Source organism: Phallusia mammillata, chromosome 4 (genome assembly GCF_965637545.1).
Source record: "Phallusia mammillata chromosome 4, kaPhaMamm4.hap1.1, whole genome shotgun sequence".
NCBI lineage: Eukaryota > Metazoa > Chordata > Ascidiacea > Phlebobranchia > Ascidiidae > Phallusia > Phallusia mammillata.
The window spans coordinates 27,573,350-27,593,296 of NC_137255.1; the positions used below are offsets into that span (position 1 = coordinate 27,573,350).

The 19,947-nt window shown below is 36.8% G+C and overlaps 1 protein-coding gene and 1 long non-coding RNA gene across 2 annotated transcripts in view; both read left to right on the forward strand.

Annotated features, from left to right (window-relative positions):
* The window catches only part of LOC145224560 (uncharacterized), an 83,676-nt gene that overhangs the window by 17,296 nt on the left and 46,433 nt on the right, over window positions 1–19,947 (forward strand). The gene's annotated exons all lie outside the window — the stretch shown is intronic.
* On the forward strand, window positions 17,366–19,527 carry LOC145224420 (uncharacterized). Its single transcript, XR_013859646.1, has 3 exons — window positions 17,366–17,587; window positions 18,234–18,372; window positions 18,447–19,527. It is a non-coding gene; the product is annotated as an uncharacterized LOC145224420 (long non-coding RNA).

Consider the following 19,947-nt stretch of genomic DNA (forward strand, 5'->3'; position numbering starts at 1 on the left):
AAAATGTATAATCTGGGTTAATCGCAATCCACTATTTTACCATACCGAACTTTTACCTCAAAATCTTCCTCTACAGAAACGCTGTTATGCACAAAATGGGAACTCCCAACGGGAATAACCCGTGGTATTTGCAATTGTTGTCCTACGCCACATTTAGAGATGGGGAAGGTTCGTTTCATGCTTGCTTGGTTAACTGTGATTTATACATGACTGTGTCGTGATCGTTGGTCTGCATTGACGCTTCAGGGCTGATCCTAGTTATGAATTGATGTTCATCTTAACTGATACTGGTCAATCTGGCGATCCCCTACTACGAACGTGACATGTGCAGCATACAAGGCAGGCAACGGTGCTTGTGATTTAACTTTTGGGGGATTCTCCATTGACACTGCGTAGCTCAGTTGGCACTATAGAGCGCGAGTCCCGGAAAGACTCCTCTCGTGGGTTCGAATCCCTCCGTAGGGTAGATTTGCCTTGCCATATGGTGATGAATGCTTGGTGACCGATTGATTGTGTATGGCGCCTCCAATAGACTTGGCGTACTATGATTTACTTATGAGTGTGCGGTGATCGCAGATCTGCATTGACGCTTCAGGGATGATCCCAGTTATTAATTTATGTTCATCTTAACATTAAAAATGTATTATTGATTGCATTTATATACGTATTGTAAAATTTTAGGCGATAATTTAAACAATTTATCAATTTCCATCTCATTTAAAAGTTTTGCTATCTGTTTCCAACATTAGTTTGCATTAACTGTTTTCGTGTGCTGGGCAAACTTTATTGTTTACGTCCTCTCGTATTTCGTTAAGTTCATAGATACTAAACAATAGAAATATGCGTTTGCTAAAGGCATTTATTCTTATTGTATTGTTAACATGCAAATCATTTCCTATTTTAAGAGACCCTTGCCATTGTTCCAATACTCCTGGCTTAGTTCTCATACAATGTTTGTCCATCAAACGAGTTATACATAGACGTTATTTAGGCTTTTCTGCATTCCTAATTTGTTTTTAAAACAAAACGTTATTAGGGCTGGTACATTTCTATTTAGACATGTGCGTAGATTCGTGTACAGTTGATTTTGCATTACAGTTCTACTTTGACAAGATGTGTATTTTTAAAGTCAACCACAATAATGCCGTTAGTTTGTCTTGTTGATAATGAGCACGTCAGCTGCTCTGGGTGAATCCCCTCAATATTACAGAGGTGTCAAATATCTGATCAGACTGAAAATTGTCAAATCCTATACAGCGTCTGATAGAGAATGTGAAAAACTGTTAACACTATCATGGCAGAAGTTAAAACAACCGACATACAAAATTACTTAACAACTCATTTAAAACTAGTAGGTAAAATGTGGATAATTTCTAGGCACAAGGTAATTTTTCTGCTTTTTTTGTTTTCCATGTTAAATCGATATTCCACATAAAACGTACAAGATTGGTGATGTTTCATAATTTCAATCTTTTTATGCACGAAAAACATATTCATTTTTCTTCTGTATTGTTAATTACTCGGTTTATCGTTTTTGCGTTAATTAAATCCATTTTTATTATCTTTTTATGCTTTTCAATAAGGATTGTGTTTTTCATTTTTACACTTAGTTTGTTTTGCACCTGTTTTAAAGTTACAGTTTCCCCATTGTTGTTAAAGTGTTCTGTCTTGAAGCGTACTTTGTGTCGCACAACAGTTTGCTCAACTTATCATCGGTTGCTTCCTTGAGCAAGCATTTCTACAAATTATGCAGCTAATTACTTCCCGAAGCAGTCACTTGACTGGGACATTATTAATCAGAGGGAGTCTTGTTACATGTCAGGCGCCACTTGCTTCGTTGTTGTAAAGTTTGAGACCTGCCTTTTTCGCACGTTTGTTTTAATAAACACAAGTGTTTGGCAGCAGTTCGTAACAGTGTGTTGATGTTTGTGACGGTTTAACTGATATTTGAATCTCGAAAGATATCTAGTTTTGTGTTTTGATGAGACAAAGCAGGCGTGCGTACAATTTCACTTGTAGAAAAGCCTTAGTTCAGTATTTGAGACTTTTAGCAGTATAATTACTCCTTGCAAACAAAACGTTTTTTAGGATTGGTATCTTCCTTTTACATCGGTAAAACGAGGATAAACGGAACTGAACAGATTTAATGGAATACTAAAGGCAAATTGGAACCAAATTCTTCACTCTGGCTTGAAGTAAGCTGGCAATAAAAAAATGGAAACAGGATTGTGTTGAAATGAAACTCGTTTTAGATTCAAAGACATACCGTGCTATCGGCATTTGGCGTCCGATTTATTTGTCAACAGAAATTAGCTTCGGCAAGTAAGTTTTGTTTTTTTAGATTCTGATAGAATTAGAAATACGATTAACCTGGATTTTGTTGGAAAAGCTAAATGTTCTTTTTCGGCTTTAAGTCTATAAAACGTCTCGACTCCGGTATTTGTTCACGCTCTGCAGCATGTGTGACTGCCTCGCGTTCAATCTACTTCCTATAAAATTCATATTGCATTTCTTTTATCAGAAACGAGGTGTTTTTCCAAAAAACTCTTGATTTCATTGAATTTGTCACTAGTCTCAGCTGCTTTTTCAGTAATGTGGAAAACTTTCATGGGTTCGTTTTTGAACACAATCAGCAACACCAACCAAACAGTCAATCACATCCAAACCGATAATTGCAACCAACGCTACCGGAATATTACCTACAGTGGTCTACACCAGGTCTTCTCAAACTTTGTTGCTCTGCGACCCCATTTTAGAAAAGAAATTTCTACGTGACCCCTTGATGGGTACAGCTTATACACGTAAATGATGTTTAAACAATACAATTACGCTGGTATACCATTCAATGTGACAATGACATAATAACGCATGATGTTTCGCGACCCCTAAATAATATTCCGCGACCCCAATTGGGGTCGCGACCCACAGTTTGAGAAGACCTGGTCTACACGGTAAGAAATGAAAAATTTTTCATTACCATGTAAAAATGCATTTATTAAATACACCTCAATTCATGTGAATGAAATGTTTCTATTTCATTAAAACTTCCCATTAGGTTTAGGTTCAACAGCTGGAATGACAGCTGACAGGACAACCATTGTGGTTGTCATGACTACATGCAGTTGCGTCATCAGAGTGTTGTAATTTGCATTGTCATTATAATTATGACGTTGTAGAAACGTAAAGAAAGTAAGTAACCTTTATGTAAAGCAGCGTCTTGCAAACCTTAAGTCTGTGTCACAAACAAACTGATGTTTGGGGATTAATTTGTTTCAATTAATTTAATTGGTGAAACAGTTTTTGTAACAAATAAGATTTAAATACGATTCTAACGTTGTTTTGGATACACTCGAATTTTGTCATTAAGTTTTGTCATTCACTGGGGCTGAGTTCTTCATTAAAAACTCGCTTTCTGACAGTTAAACTCCTCAAAATAAACGTAAGCAAATAATTAAGTGTGTAACGGTATTGCAGACAAAAAATAATGTAATAGTATTAAAGACTAAATCAATAATAAAACATAGATTTAATTCACAGAAATATTATGTCGGTAGGATTTCAAGAAGAAAGTACTTATGTCGATATGAGTGAGTATAGGACTTGCACACACTTGCGAAATGCGATCTGATCATTTAGTGTTAGAGTTAAGTTGAGAAAATTTTAAGAAACTTAAAACTTTTACCTTTCTGTTTCCAAGTTTACACGACTTCACAACTCTTTACGGAAAATTTAAATAGATCTCCCATGCATTGGGGTAAGCTTTTTTAAGTTGATATTAGTTGACACCAAATTACCGCTTTTGTCTTGACACCAATTTCCTTTACTCCAACACCGGATAAAATCAGGTTTTTGTCACAAGTGGGAGCTAAAGGACTATAATGTGAAACATCCGTTGTCGGTTATATGATGTAACTTGGTCGCAAATGAAAGTGACGAATGAAAACCACATAATAGAGGAATATTACAAAACGAACTAGAAGCTTGCTTTTCGAATTGACAAAGCATGGAGCAAAACCCAGCAAGTAAGCATAACTCGGAATTTAAATCCAATTTTTATATCCATTTCGTTTACCACAGTAGCTGTAGGAAATATTGTTCACACAAGTGAAAGGTAAAGGGTAGTAACGTACAAATGCATTTAGCGCCCGAATTATTAAAAATTACAAACGTATTACTATGTTGCTTTGTCGGATTTGCACACACATGTTTGTTGCATAAATACGGTTTATGCTGACCCTTTTGAAACATTTTGAAAACCTATAGACCAGTGACAGATCTTCAAGAAATGACCAACTCATTGGCCAAAAATGCAGCAACAGCCGGTCTGACGATCAACAGCGACAAGACTAAGTTACTTCGAGTTGGAGGGGAAACTCAGTCTAACGTACATTTAACCATCAATGGAATTGAGCCTATTAACAACATCACAAGCTTTACCTATCTTGGCAGTGTGTTCACAACAGATGCTGATGTGGAGGCCGACATAAATGCCCGCATCGGAAAAGCTGCTTCGGCCTTCAGAAGGCTCAAAACAGTTTGGTCAAGCTCGAAGGTTTCGAAACTGGTAAAGATCAAAAAGTACCAGTCAATTGTAATGCCCACCGTTCTATATGCCAGTGAAACCTGGAAAATGACAGTCAAGCTGAAAAAGCACATAAACGCTTTCCATCAGCGTTGTCTTCGAAGGATCCTAAATATCACATACAAGGACCACATTACAAATGATGAGGTGTACCAAATTAGTGGTACCAAGCCTTTATGTACCACCATGTCGACGCGGAGATTTAGACTTGCAGGGCATGTGTTACGCATGTCAGACGAACGGGCTCCAAAAATTGCTATGAGCTGGACACCGCAAGGGAAAAGAAAAAGAGGTAGGCCAAAGCTTACCTGGAGGGAGACTTTCCGCAAAGATCTAGAAATGAGAGGGTTAAACATAAAGGAGATAGAGGAAATTGCAAAAGACAGAAAAAAGTGGAACAATCTTGCTGCCCAATGCGCCCAAGAGCGTGGGAAACTATAATAATAATAATAATAGACCAGTGAACAGTGATTCATCACCTGTGTGCCGTGCCATAGGATACGGGTAGATAGTTTCAGATCTCTTGGCTGGTTCCACCAACGTTCCTTCGCCCCTTTTCAGTTTTTACCTACAATAGACCACACTCTTTCTTGTGAGCTACCGTCACATAACGCCAAGAAATGAAGTAGCTGCAGCGTGTTTAGGCAAGATCCGCCAATTCTGCCCTCCCCCTTTTGCTCTCCATAACGTTTCAATGTGGCGCAGCTTTTTCCGGCTTCGTAGTTGTTTTAGTGATGTTCTGTTGCTATGTGTTCTTTCACCATAACTCACAGGAAAGTCCTGCAAACGCCTTAAGTTGAAGAATTGTTTTTACGAACAGGTTTTATGCGTTAACTTAATGGAAGGTCCAATTTACCCCGTAGGTCACATTATGTGCACCCCTGCAGTAGTTGCTGCAATTGTCGTCTCGGGTGAAAAATATAATTAGATCCTTTCATAATGGGTGTGTCTATCAATTTTATTCACAAAAGAATTTCAAAAAACAGCAATTTCAAGCAAGGCAAAATTTGGATTTTAAAAAATGTAAAATGTTTGCATTTTTAAAAACTCGGAAGTTAAAGGCCTTCATCACCGCCAGAAAAATAACCGTTTCATGCGCTTGATGCTTTAGTTTGTAGCAAGCAGCCTATTATCAATCTTTCTACTTTCGTTATACTTCCCCAACAGTGATGAATACGACGCGCGAGCTGTTTATAGGTTTATGAACTCTTTCCTATGTTACGTATGTTGCGTTCATAATTACCCTTCAGGTTTCGAAAGCAGAAGAAATTCAATGAAGTCAACTTCCTGACCAAGGCGCTCTCAACTTAGCTGCCACTTTATGATGCATCTCTAGTACTTGTGTGGCTATGGTATCATGGAAGTATTAAGTATGGAAGTGCTGATAGCTTGCCAAGTAGCTAGGTCTGTAAGCCGAATAACAAACTATTACAAAGGTAGTCTGTATGTAGCTTTTATGTGTGTATTGAGATCATTAAAGTAGTGATCAGCTTTGTAGAATAAGTTTATTGGTGAAAATAATAGTGATTGGACGATACCAGGTTTTGAAGCGAGTACCGATACCGAGTACGAGTACCACATGTATATACCTTCGATAACGAGTACCGAGTACCGAGTACGATTACCGAGTACTTAAGTGTAGTGTTGTACTTAGTTGTATATCACTGGCTAATTTATCTGCCATGGTCGGGGTACAGGCGTGCACACACACATGCCGAAAAATGTAATCACCACGTGATAGCGAAAAAAATATACGTAACCTGGCGGAACTTTTTCCCGATTTTGTGCTGTCCGAAGTAAATATTGGCATAAAGTTGCCCGTATTCTTATGGTGAAAATCGGCCTTCGGTACTCGCACGTTGGTATCGAAAACTGTCACAAAATATTTCGATACCGAGTACGAGTATCGATAGCACTGAAATCATTCGATACAATCGATACCGAGTACCGGGTACCCGTCACATCACTAGAAAATAACGGCTCAAATAGACATAAAAAGCGACATGCTTTATAATTCAAACATTTCGGCAATTGCTCATGCCATCATCAGTGATATGTAACTGATGTGGCCTCCATATCACTGATGATGGCATGAGCATTTGCCGAAACGTTTGAATTATAAAGCATGTCGCTTTTTACGTCTTTTTGGGTCGTTATTTTCACCATTAGGTTTTGTAGAAGCTTTGTTATTGTGTAGATTGTAACTTCTGTTTCGTTGATACACAATACGATTCAGCTTGCAAACTACATAAAAGAGTGAAAAACGACATTGTGCAAAATATGATCATTCATGCTATCGACATTTTCCATTTTGACACCAACAGGTTAACCTTAATTTTCATTGTTGTCAAACGAGTTGGTATCATGACTTAACAAATCGAAAGTTGTGAGCAACAAACCATCTTATGAAAATGTAGTATGTTAGAAGTTACGAAGTTGTTCTGTGCGCCAACTACGTATAAAAGTATTACATTTGGTCGCCAACTACGTATAGAAGTATGACTGTTGGTTGCCATGCATTTCCTTGGGAATATTGATAACCTCGTTGGTATTTTCAGCAAATCCAAGAAATGAAATTGTTACAATTGTTGATTATAACATGGTTGTCTGCTGTTGCTGGAAAACTTCCTACTTTAAATGGTGTTGAATATCTGGTAAGGACACCAAAAGGGGGCTTAACGTATGAAGAAGCAAAACAAAAATGTGAAAAGAAGAACGCTACCCTTGCTGATGTCAAAACAGAGGAAATATATGATGTTTTATTGTCACGTCTTAAACCAACAAGTAAAGTACAAAATATGTTTATTTTGATATTTATTAGAACTCCTTAAACAAACGATAAAAGATAGGTCGATTACGTTTGTAAAATGATTCAAGTTAGTTGTAACATGAGATTGCGGTGTTGAAAAGCAAATTCTTAGTTTAATCCTTTCAACTGAGCTATCTGAACTCTCGGCCATTTTAAAGCAAATTCTTCGTTTAAGACTTTCCATACTCGTTTTACACCGGCGCAAAAAGAATTGGCGATTACGAGTTTCAGTGGAGCGATGGAAGCAAGTTTGACGATTCTTTCTCTCTGTGGTTGAAGGGAAAACCGAATGGTCACACTCAAAATGCGAATTGTGTGACGATGGGCGAATATATCTACGATCGAAAGTTCAAGTTCAGAGACCTTCCATGTGACACCAAAACCAATTTCATTTGTCAAAGGAACGTTACACGTATGTATCATCACCAAGAAACGCCTGTTTTACTTTGGAAAACTACTTTGACTTTGACGCGAATGTTTAGCAACGTTTATCTACATGTATATCCATATTCATTAAACTTCGTCGGTTTGATGTTAAGTGACACATAGTGTAACACAGATAAGACATTTAACAGAAAATCTAGGTGACAGTTATTAGGGATAAATTTTACACTATTTATTCAGTATATTTTTGGGTAATAGTGTAATGTAATTATATTTGCTCATTATCTTATTGTATAAAAGTGTATTCATATTTTGTCGTTTAAGAGACTACCACTGAGACAAGAACCACTTCCGGTGCCACATCCACATCAACCACTCCCACTATCACCACAACCAAACAAACCACTCCAGCCACCCCTAAACCAACCACGACAATCACCACAACAAAACCAATCACTACAACTACCACCACCACACGCAAACGAATCTCTACAACCACCACATTTCAACAATTCACCATAGCCAAAACAATTACACAACCACCTGGAAACACGGTAAATGAAGACAAATCAATTGATTGGACCGAAATCTTAAACTCGCCTTCCAAAACTGAACCAGCCTCAAACACCGAGTCAAGTCCTGCAATCCACAATACACTTTCAGGTAACTTTTAATACCTTGAACCCCAGAACGCCGAACTCATAAACAATGCAATGCATCGGATCATGTCACTTATGTTTTATGTTAAACTAAAGAGAGGTAGTAATATAACCCCATGAGAGAAAAGTATACTTTTAGGACCAAAAAACGATATTATTTAGTTTTTCTTATGGTCTAGGGCAGTGGTTATCTACCGGGGTTCCGCGGACCCCTGGGGGTCCGCGACAACTTCTTAACTCCCGCAAAACGAGGTTGATAAATCGCAATTTAAAGAAAAACGCTTTGGCGTTTACAAAATAACATGAAACTGGTTTGAAAACATTCTTCGCAGGCGACAAACCCCAATATATTATGACATCTAAACCCACTTGTGATGCAACAGACGTAAATTGTCAATGGAAAGCAACGTCACATTACACTGTAATGGCTCTTTCTTGTTGATTGCCGTTGTCGCAACGCAGACAAAGGGATTAAAATTGTGGTCCTGGAACGAACGTGGTTGCTATTTTATGCACCATGTTTTAGTTGCTTGTTGATAAAAAAAAAGGACAAAAATACATAAAACTTCGAAGGGGTCCGCAATTAGATTACAGCATGGAAAAGGGTCCGCGAAGGCAAAAAGGTTGAGAACCACTGGTCTAGGGCTTTGATAAACTGGCATATTAACGTTGTCGAGTTTTTAATATAGGGCTCAAATTGCGTCGTTGACAAAATGCTCAATAGGAAGTTTTATTTAGTGCATGAGTTTCGGTAATGATGAATTTAAAAATAGCGTAAAAGTTTTACTTTTGTTAAAAAATAAAAGTTTTTGCGACATCATTTGAGTCCATTCATAATGATAAAATGGCATCCCAAACTTATGATTGACAATTTATATTTTTAGTAGTTCTGAAGAATTTTGGTTTATGTTGTTTGCCTTGAGCACTAGTTCAACGCTCTCCTGTTTATTCGGTAAATTCCTAGACGCGAACATTTTTAAAGCTGTTGCAAATTTCCAGGATCCACCCCTGAATCGAACTCCACAATCATCATCGTTGCTTCAGCTGTGGGCAGTTGCGTCATATTCATCGTAATATGCATCGTCATTGCCTTCGTGATGTCAAAACGACGTAAAAAACGGTAATTTGCATAATTTCTTTGCCAAGCATCCAAAGTGTACAATGATCTGTTAAACTGAACAAACTGAATTGTACAACGCCTCACAGAATGAATAAAGGCAACATTGTTATTCTATTAACACAAAGTTATAAGTCCAGTCGGCCATATTAGAGTGGGGTTTGGGCCTTAGATTTGAAAAAACTGGATTGCTTCAAACCGGACGTAACACTCGGTCACATTTATGCCAAAATTTTTCCTTGGTGAATATTTGACTTTTCGGACCTAAGTCGGGCTTTATTGTTTAAAAAGGGTTCAGAACTGTTTAAGGCTTTTAGCCTACTTTCAAGTTTGTGTCACGTTTTCGAGGACGTTTTTAACTGTGAATCAACTGCTTGTTGCCTTTTTACCTTTCGAGAGATAAAAGTAGTTCATTGTTATTGCAGCTTAAGGCAACCTACAGAGCTTAATGGAATAGGAAACGTCTTCGAAACAGGTAAGGTCAACAAACAAAAAAGACCGATTTATTGTTTACTTTGCTTAAAACAATTTAAGTAACAATACCATGTATCTCTTGATTGGTATTATATTCTTATTTTTGGTGGGCGGCAACACCCAAATGTTTAATGCTCGCAATAAGTCTGCTGGCTAACTTGCCTCATTAAAATCCATTGGATCCTTTTTGGGGGTGCATGAGTAGTTGACTTTACCTTTAAATCTATGAATCTATTTAGTTTAAATATGACACAATGCCTTGTTAGTTCCGTGCTTAGGAAAACACAAGTAGTCTAGACTTTTTCTACTCTTTCGCCCATTTTGGCAACAAATATTTCTCATTGTGTACCCTTTTCATTTTACAAAGCTGTTGGTTTTGAGCCGGACGAAACATACGGCAATCCTGTCATAACAAGCTTTAGCGTCCAAGAGCAACCAGTGACTCAATCTGCCGCACGAGAAAACAATCCATATTCGATGGCTTCCGATTTAACTGAAGCCAACAAAGCAACAGTGGAAACAAACGTCGATCAACCACTGGAGAAACAAAACGACCCATATTCTTTGGCTTCTGATGTGACCTCGACCAAAAATGATATGTACAGTGTGGTAAATAAGAAAAAACAAGCAACTAATGCCGATCAATCTCACCTTGTAACAGTAGCCGCGGAAATATACAGCACCCCTCGTCACTCACAGGATAGTCATGATGTATGCGATCGTCTTGCGCGGGATAACGGACAACCCAAACCCCAGGATAAACTGGAAAATACTGGAGACAGTGCTAATGCATACGACCAACTTAATATTGGACAGAGTGAAGGCGATAACCCATATAATGTCTTGAGCATTTAGGGTGTAAAAAACATATCTAAATATCTGAACCAATTTGTGTAAACTTGCAGTATACCGTACAAATACTAAATCACAACAACGCCGCTAAATATGTGCAGTAAATCGTTTATTTCTATCATTTATTGCAGACTAGGCTTCCTATGAAATTTAACAAAACTTTTAAAGGTACAATGAAAAAGTGTTAAAGGCCACTGGTTTATGAAACACGATAAAAAAATTTCAGGAAGTTAACTTCGCTTCTATTTTTGAAGTGTACTTTTGTGTGTGTATATGACTCATCTTTTGGTGGACAATTTGAACTCAGTTGCTTTTCGAAAGTGACAGAAATAACTTGATTGTTCCTTTTTTTGAAAGGTATTATTTGTTTTTTTAGCATCTCCTTTTGTGGATCAGGCCATCTGTCCATTGTCTGTGCTATGAGTATATCACGTCGCAGTTTCGGGTTTGATTAAATTGTTTTTCCGGTATTGATGCGTCACACTTTTATATTGATGGATGTTTATACTGCACATACTCTTAATATAGCCTTTTTGCACTTAATTGTGTTACGGAATTATTTCGGCAGCTTTGGGAATACGGCTAAAAGACCTTTCAAGTGGCGATGTTAAATCCCAATCGATCTGTTTATGTCTAATTTTATACACCTTAAACCAGGGGTGTCCAACACGTGGCACGCGTGTAGGTGCTGCTGCCTCGATGGCGGCTTGTTAAAGGCGGCTACAATGTAAACTATGATGTTCATTGCAAATTGTTTGGTGAGTCTGATCTTTGCATCTCAATGACAGCTGACTGATTAACAGCCACACATATGTCTCTTCTTTCTTTGTATTCTTGAATAACGTTAAATGCGAACGTTCAAATCAGCTACGCATCCACATGGGATAAAACTAGAAGACTCAAAAATAGTCTAAGAACAGACCCAGAATAGACCAAAACTAAACCCAGAAAAGAGCCAGAATTCACCTCAGAATTCCCCCGGCGACAAAGTCGAAAACAAGCTATTTATAGTAGAGCAAAATATTGGCTATTGCGTGAAACCTTTTTTCCTTTAAGTTATAGAATTCATTTTATGGCAAAGGTGCAATTTATAAAGTCATAGCGCTCTCTAACCGAGCTGCTATGCTTCTTCTCAAGTACGAGCGGCTGTGTTCTACTTTAAACTTGAAACGGAAACGACAGTATAAACAAGAGGAAGTATGCGTAATGATAAACGAACACCTTATGTTTGTGCAGAACATTCTAGAATAACCAAGTGACTCAAAATATCTTATGACTTGCATGAGAACGGAAATACCAACACTTACATCCAGTTATAAAGAGGTTAAACACTTCCCCTACATGCTGTACAACATTATTGCAAACAACATGCTAACGTTAAACATAAACTTTGTGCACATTAATATCATGACCGCTACACGCGTGCCAAAAGTGGCACGCGGAGCATTTGAAAGTGGCACGCGGAGCATTTGCACAATTACATGGTAAACATTAGGATTTGTCACGCAATTGAATTTGTTACTGTTGCTTCATCTTGGCCTTTATTCTAACGTTATTAAAGTTATACTACCCACTGATTGAATTGTTCGTTTTTTGACAAAACTAAAGCAGCAATTTTAACATCGATTTAGTTTTTAAGTAATATTTGTTTCGGTTGGAAATAAAAGTAAAAGCAATTCATGTTTCAAATATAGCTGACCGTGTATTGTTGACGCCTAAACTTAGGTCATCTTGGATCAAGTTTAGGCCGTTGCAGTGCTTTTTTGCGCCAAATAATACTAAAACGTTAGTGTACGTGTCATGTTTATGTTGCAATAAAATGCTCGTTTGTTTCGAAACAATTGTAATTGTTTCGTTTCAATCGATGTCAGCTCAATTAATTACGTGACTATCAACGCATTTGTGTTTAGTTGGAAATACGTTTCAAACCACGTAACTTGAACAAAGATGCTATTTTGACGTTACAAAAAGTACTCTACGCCAGTGCCCCTTGCAAAGTATTTGTATCTTGTATCGCATAAACAGAATAATAGGTTTTTGGAGTATCATAAACGACATTTTTTTCTAATCATTTTATAGGGTTCTTCATATTGGCCATATATTCGGATTCAGCCTGTACCGTTAAGACGTTTAAGACATGGTTTGGAAAAAGTACCAAACGTTGGCACGCGAGTATATTTTAAAACCAAAATTGGCACGGCGGTGTGTTCGAGTTGGACACCCCTGCCTTAAACCAAAAGAGTGACGTACTGTTTTTTTTGATAAAACAAATATAGGTCAAAAAATATACACAAAACAATAAATGCAGCTTAGCAAGCCGCTGGTTATGTACACTTTTTTATTGCACGAAGGTTCAAACTAATGTTGCAAACTGAACGATGTTCAGGATATTTAAATTTTATTTAAATATCACATCATGAACTTTTCGAAACGTATATGTAAATGAAAAACACAACCATCAAACTGCTTTTTGTCCTAAAAAGCTCCAATAATGCCTTGATGATATGCGTTTGTTTTAAAATTTTAGAGAAAATCTTTTTGGAAACGAACAGAAATTTTCCCGATATTGTTTGTTTTAGAAAGCGATTCTTATCTGAACTTTTTCATCAATTTATGTTTGATTTATGATTTAAATCGTGTATAGGTACGCGGTTGTATCCGTAATATGACAGGCAACTAATCTATTACTAGTAGATTAACCCCAGTACATTAACCCCATTTTGCGCCTTGATTTATACAACCACCGTACAACCGTTCTTGCCTTTCAAATGTCTACGTTTTTGGCATTTGTAACACGTTACGGAGAAGCAAAAACAAAACAAGCACAGGCTGCTTTGTGTAAGCTTAACATTAGAAGAAAGCACAGAATGAATTATAAAGGAAGCTGTTGAGCCTTGAAGTATTTCCTTTATTTCAAATAGTCAAACCCAGTCGCGTTGCCTTCACCGCTTGTTTCTCCAGCGGGATTCCAACCTCTTAGGCCCCTTTCTCTGTACCAGGTACAACTGCTGCATTTGTTACAATGCTCTCCCTTCCTTAGTATTAGATTAGTGGTTTTTCGACCGTTAGGTTTTAGCAGCTGTGTCATCTCTCTCTTTTCGTAGCATATTTGTTGTTGTGTCAAGGTGTACATGAACAATACAATACAATATGATGTTGAAACCGTTTTATTAGGGTCATATTTGCGACCAAACTGCAAATTGCAGTATGGTGTCTTGCAACTTATACATCAAAAAGTTTGAACTACAGCTGCAGCGCGTAACTGATCTATCCACTGGAGTGCCAATACAATATTTTACTGCATCGTCACGTATTTGTGTCAAATGGTGCGTTTAAAAAACTTATTTGTAGTTTACAATGACGCCTCAACAACTCATGTTTTAAAGCATACTGATAGATTGATTGCAATCATTTTTGTCCCAACAACACAAGTTCGAAATTGCCAAGCATGATACAGCTCGTTATTTGTCCTTATTTTGTTGGTTTGTAAATCTTTTTCCATTTTTGCACCATTATGAATAAAATTACGACATTTATAAAAGTCTGTCAGATTTACACAAAATAACACCGCATCAAGTCTAATGTCCTTTACACCTGTGGTCTTCAACCTGTAGCTCGCGACCCCAAGTGGGATCGCCTAAACTTTTTCTGGGGTCGCTATAAATTTATTGGCGTTTAAATTTAATACCAAAAAAATGATACGTTTTTGTTCTAGTTCGCAACCTTTGCTCATGTTTTGCAGTACAGCTTGGTACTTTGTGTCACAATTTATTCATTGTGATGCAATAATCAAAAACCGAATAGTTGCGACCCAAATCCATATAAAACACAAGTTGTCCAACCGATTGTTACGCGATAGAGCCCCATGAATGACATATTGTGTCCAAAATAATACAGCGAGTACAGGGAAATATACAAAATTTTACTGATTTTTTGCAAACTGGTGAGTTTTAACGCGAATTAGATTGGCCAAATTAAACAAAACTTTTGGACTTTTGGATTTGAGCGTAATAATGCACGCTGAATGCTAATATGTAAAGTCTACAATTAAGTGGGCAAATTGACATGAAAATATTTCACTTTCGGCATTACTTGATAAAAAGTTTCCCTATCGGAAAATATGGGTCGCATGTAAATACTGATTGAATTTTCTTTTAAATTGGGTTCGCTTTTAAAAAAGGTTGAAGACCACTGCTGTACATCTTGTTTGCAGTTAACTGGCAGTGTTGTATTGCATACGTTTTGTTTTGCTTTTTACAGCACTTACATATTGTCAACCGGTGTCTTACTCTCTTTGTGGTTCGTTGTTTTCATCGTTCGGCAATTACTCGGTTTAATGGTTTATTCAGTTTATTCGTGTTTGTTTCAGCGTTTTTTCTAATGTCCATTTTCACGAACTGATGATGCAATTTAGGCCAAGTATATATTCCTTCACTTGAAACTGACTGATTTTGTTCAAAGGATTTTATCGTCCTTTGGTTTTACTGTTTTATAGTCTCTCATTTAGTGGTTCTGTTGGTATCATGACTCTGTTTACTATAAAAGTGTACATTAAAAACTTGTTTTAACCAGATAACAATTCGTGTTCAATGGTTTAAACCAGTTTGTTTGAAAAATAGATGGTGCCATACAATGTACAAAATGGTTTTGTCACAACACATCAGCTTTTTGCTGATTTCCATATCGAACTTATTGTTCATAATCTTTCGCTTCTGAAACGCGGTTCTGCACAAATAACGGGGAATTTCCAGAGGGAAAAATCCGCCGTGTTTGCCATTGTTGTCATACGCCATATTTAGAAATGCGAAAGTTTAATTCATATCTGATGGGATAAGGTCGCACTGAAATTGATGAAGCAATAAGTAGCCTATATACAACGACTTACAAGTTTGTTTTGTTATAATTTTGTTTTTGGGCATAATACATTGGTTTGTGGCATCAATTAATTGATGGTGTCGTACAATACCTTATTCATTTCACCTACTCATCAACTCCTTTCTTTTCCTTATTCATTTCGTCTTGCACACCTTAAGAATTAGCATCAAAGATAACATATATAAGTTACATACAACTTGACGTTTGAAAACAAAGCACTTGATTTTAACATCCGACCAGCACATTTCATAGGATTTACCTTATCTGTTAATACAAAATGTTTCTTTTAGATTTGCTTTTAGTTGATTTTGAAACACAAAAGGAAGTAATTTACAGAATCGATTCAAGATAGAAGTAATTAGGCTACGAAGTGTTAAGACCGGGCTTGGTTCTCATACAATATTTATCAATAAAACGAGTTATACATACATAGACATTCTTTAGGCTTTTCTGCATTCCTACTTCGTTTTTAAAACAAAACGATATTAGGGATGGTACATTTCTAATTAGACATTTGCGTAGATTCGTGTATAGCTGATTTTGCATTACAGTACTACTTTGGCAAGATGTGTATTTTTAAAGTCAATCGCAATGAAGTTGTTAGTTTGTGTCTTAATAATGAGCACGTCAGCTGCTCTGGGTGATTCCCCCAATATTTCAGAGGTGTCAAATATTCAGACTGAAAAAATGTCAGATCAGACGGAAAAATGTCAAATCCTATACAGTGGCTGGGAGAGAATGTGCAAAACTGTTAACACTATCTTGGCAGAAGTTAAAACAACCGACATACAAAATTACTTAACAACTTATTTAAAACTAGTAGGTAAAATGTGGATAATTTCTAGGCACAAGGTAATTTTTCTGCTTTTTTTGTTTTCCTGGTTAAATCGATATTCCACATAAAACGTACAAGATTGGTGATGTTTCACAATTTCAATCTTTTTATGCACGGAAGACATATTTATTTTTCTTCTATACGGTTAATTACTCGGTTTATCGTTTTTGCGTTAATTAAATCCATTTTTATTATCTTTTTATGCTTTTCAATAAGGATTGTGTTTTTCATTTTTATACATTCGTTTGTTTTGCACCTGTTGGTTTTTTAAAGGTACAGTTTTTCATTGGTGTTAAAGTGTTCTGTCTTACAGCGCAGTTTGTCACAATTTTGTGGTTGTGTTCGTACAAACAGTTGACTCAAGTTATCACGGATTGCTCCCTCTGGCAAACATCTCTACATCAAATTTTGCCGCTGATTACTTCCCAAAGCAGTCACTTGACTGGGGCATTGTTAATCTTGTTACATGCTAGGCGCCGCTCGCCGATCTCATGTAAACTTTAAAATCTCCTTTTTCGCACGTTTATTTAGAAAATTGTTGTGTTTGGCAGCAGTTCGCAGCTGTGGGTTGATGTTTGTGACGGTTTAACTGATATTTGAATCTCGACTCTAGCGTTTGGTTAATATTTGAAACACCTTGAAAGATTTTTAGTTCAGTGTTTTAATGAAGCAAAGCAGTTTACAAGCGTTGGTTAAATCGGACCTTTTGAGCAAAGTCTTAGTTAAGGCTATTGGTAGCATAATCATGCTTTGCAAACAAAACATTTTTAAGGTTTGGTTTCTTCTTTTTACATCGGTGCAACGAGGATAAACTGGAATGAGCAGTTTCAGTGTATTAATGGAGGCAAATTGGAACCAAATTCTTCACTATGGCTTGAAGGGAAACCTGACAATAAAAGTGGAAATAAGAATTATGTGGAAATGGATGAAACTCGTTCTAGATTCAAAGACATGCCGTGATTGGCCCGATTTATTTGTCAATAGAAATCGGCTCTTGGAAGTAAGTTTTTTTTTAGATTCGATTGAAATTAGAACTAACTTATGATTAACCTAGATTTTGTAGGAATGTTAAAATGTTTTATTTCTCGCCTAATATCAATAAAAATTTTCGACTCATAGATATATTTGCTGCTCTGCAGCATGTGTGCCTGCTGCACGTTCAGAAAGTTTTATATTGCATGTTTGGATTTAAAAACCGACTAGGTTAAACAAAATATGGATTTTGCACAGGTAACTGCGATTGGTAAAAACCTCTGCATTACAATGTATTTACTGTATGTTGGTGAAACACATTTTATAACAAATAAGATTTAAATACGATTAGAGCATTGTCGTTGATTTACCCACGCATTAGGTTGTGGGACATGAGTTCAAGACTGATTTCTTTGTTGAAACCCACTTTCCGTCGCTTGCAACCCCTGTCTCGCACCCCCAATAACTTAAACAAATTATTAATTGTGTTACCATATTGGAGAAAAGTGTGTTATTTTAATACTAATACTGTAATAAAAGTTAGATTTACTTCACACGAATAAAAAATCGACAAGATGAAAGTGTTTACATCGATATCAGTGAGTACTTTGTTTCGAAATTGACAAAGAAGACAAAAAAGTATTTGCTTTACGAGTGTGATTTACTTTTATTAGGGTTTATTCGTTTTTTTGTTGGAATGCCCCATCACAAAACATCTCACTCACTCAGACTAATCGGTCTATTCAACCGACCACGTCATAACAACAAAACGATGACGTCAACAACCTTGATGACATCATGCTAGAGCTTAAGGTGAAACACATGGAATTTTTTTTGTAACTGTCACATCTCTTTAAATTATCAACATACATTTTGTTTTAATTTAGCAACATAAAGAACACTAGACACCGACTTGAAAGCTTTGTCACAGATATAACCACCAAAGGCCTTATTCACAGTGAGCCTGTTGTGCTCTCAACACAAAACAATGACTGTCTTTAATGTAATGAATGGTTTCATTCTCATTACTAAAGCAAGCAAGTTTGGACGTGGGGAGTCCATGAAAAGTTAATAAATCTGAATGCTTTGGGTTAAACTGTTTAAAGTTGATAATATTTAACATCAAGTTGCCGCGTTTGTCTTGAAACCTATTTTCATTATTTCTGCACGTGGTAAAATAAGGTTTTATGAAGGGTTTTGTCACAAGTGGGAGCGAAAGCACTACAACATGATACAACCGCTGGTTATATGATGTGACTTGGTTGCAAATTAAAGTTCCGATTGGAACCCAAATATTAAAGCAATGTTACAAAACTAAGTAGTAGCTTGATTTGTTAAATTACATGCAGTTCATGCAACTCTTATGGCAAACAAAGCAAACTAGTGTAACTTGGTATATTTGTTTTACAGCAATTTTATTTACCACAGTTGCTGTAGTAAATATACTTGTCACAAGTGAGTGCTAAAGGGTAATAACGTAGACAGTTCTGGTTTGGCGTCTAAATTATTTAAAAAATGTTCTAACGTACTACTATGTTGCTTTTGTCCATACACATTATGGTGATTTACAAGCAATTTAGCACTGATTTTATTTTATGAAATATATAGAAAAGCAAACCCGATATGTTGTTGGTGATTTTTATTTACTTTTTTTATTTTTATTGCTCATCTACAATATTTTGAAAACTTTAATGCTGATCTTATACTTTGAATATTCATTAACAGTGTGCTTCGCCACATTACACAGGTAGTTAGTTTCAGGCCCCTTGACTGGTCCTGCCAACCTCCAACTCAAGTTTGTGTTTACGCTTCAGAATACGATGTAGCTATTGCGCGGTTAGTCATGATCCAGCGGTTGTGGCCTTCACTGTTGTGGGCTTCTTAAAGTTTCGCAGCTATTTCCGGCTTTTTGATTATTTTAGTGCAATTGTGTCGCTATGTTGTCTTTTATCAAGTGAAATAAACTCAACTCGAAGCTTTCACGGTTTCCTTTGTTTCCACACGTGTAGTGTGGTTAGTGTTTCAGTAGTATCTAATGTCTGTGGTGTATGCATTAAATTTGCTGTGGTGAATAATTTTACGTTATTGTATCGATTCACGAATCCGGCCCGCCAAGTACTTCATTTTCCCATATCAGGCCCGCCGACTGGAGAAGTTGCCCGCCCCTGGTCTATTGTCAATCTATTAACTTTCGCCATATTTCCCCAACAGTGATGAATACGGCGCGCGAACTGTTTATAGTTTAATGAACTCATTCCATTGGTACGTACGTCGCGTTTATAATTACCCATCAGGTTTCGAAAGTTGAAGGAATTCCATCGCAGGCAACTTCCTGACCAAGGCTCTCACCACGTAGCTGCCACTGTGTGATGCATCTCTGGTACTTGT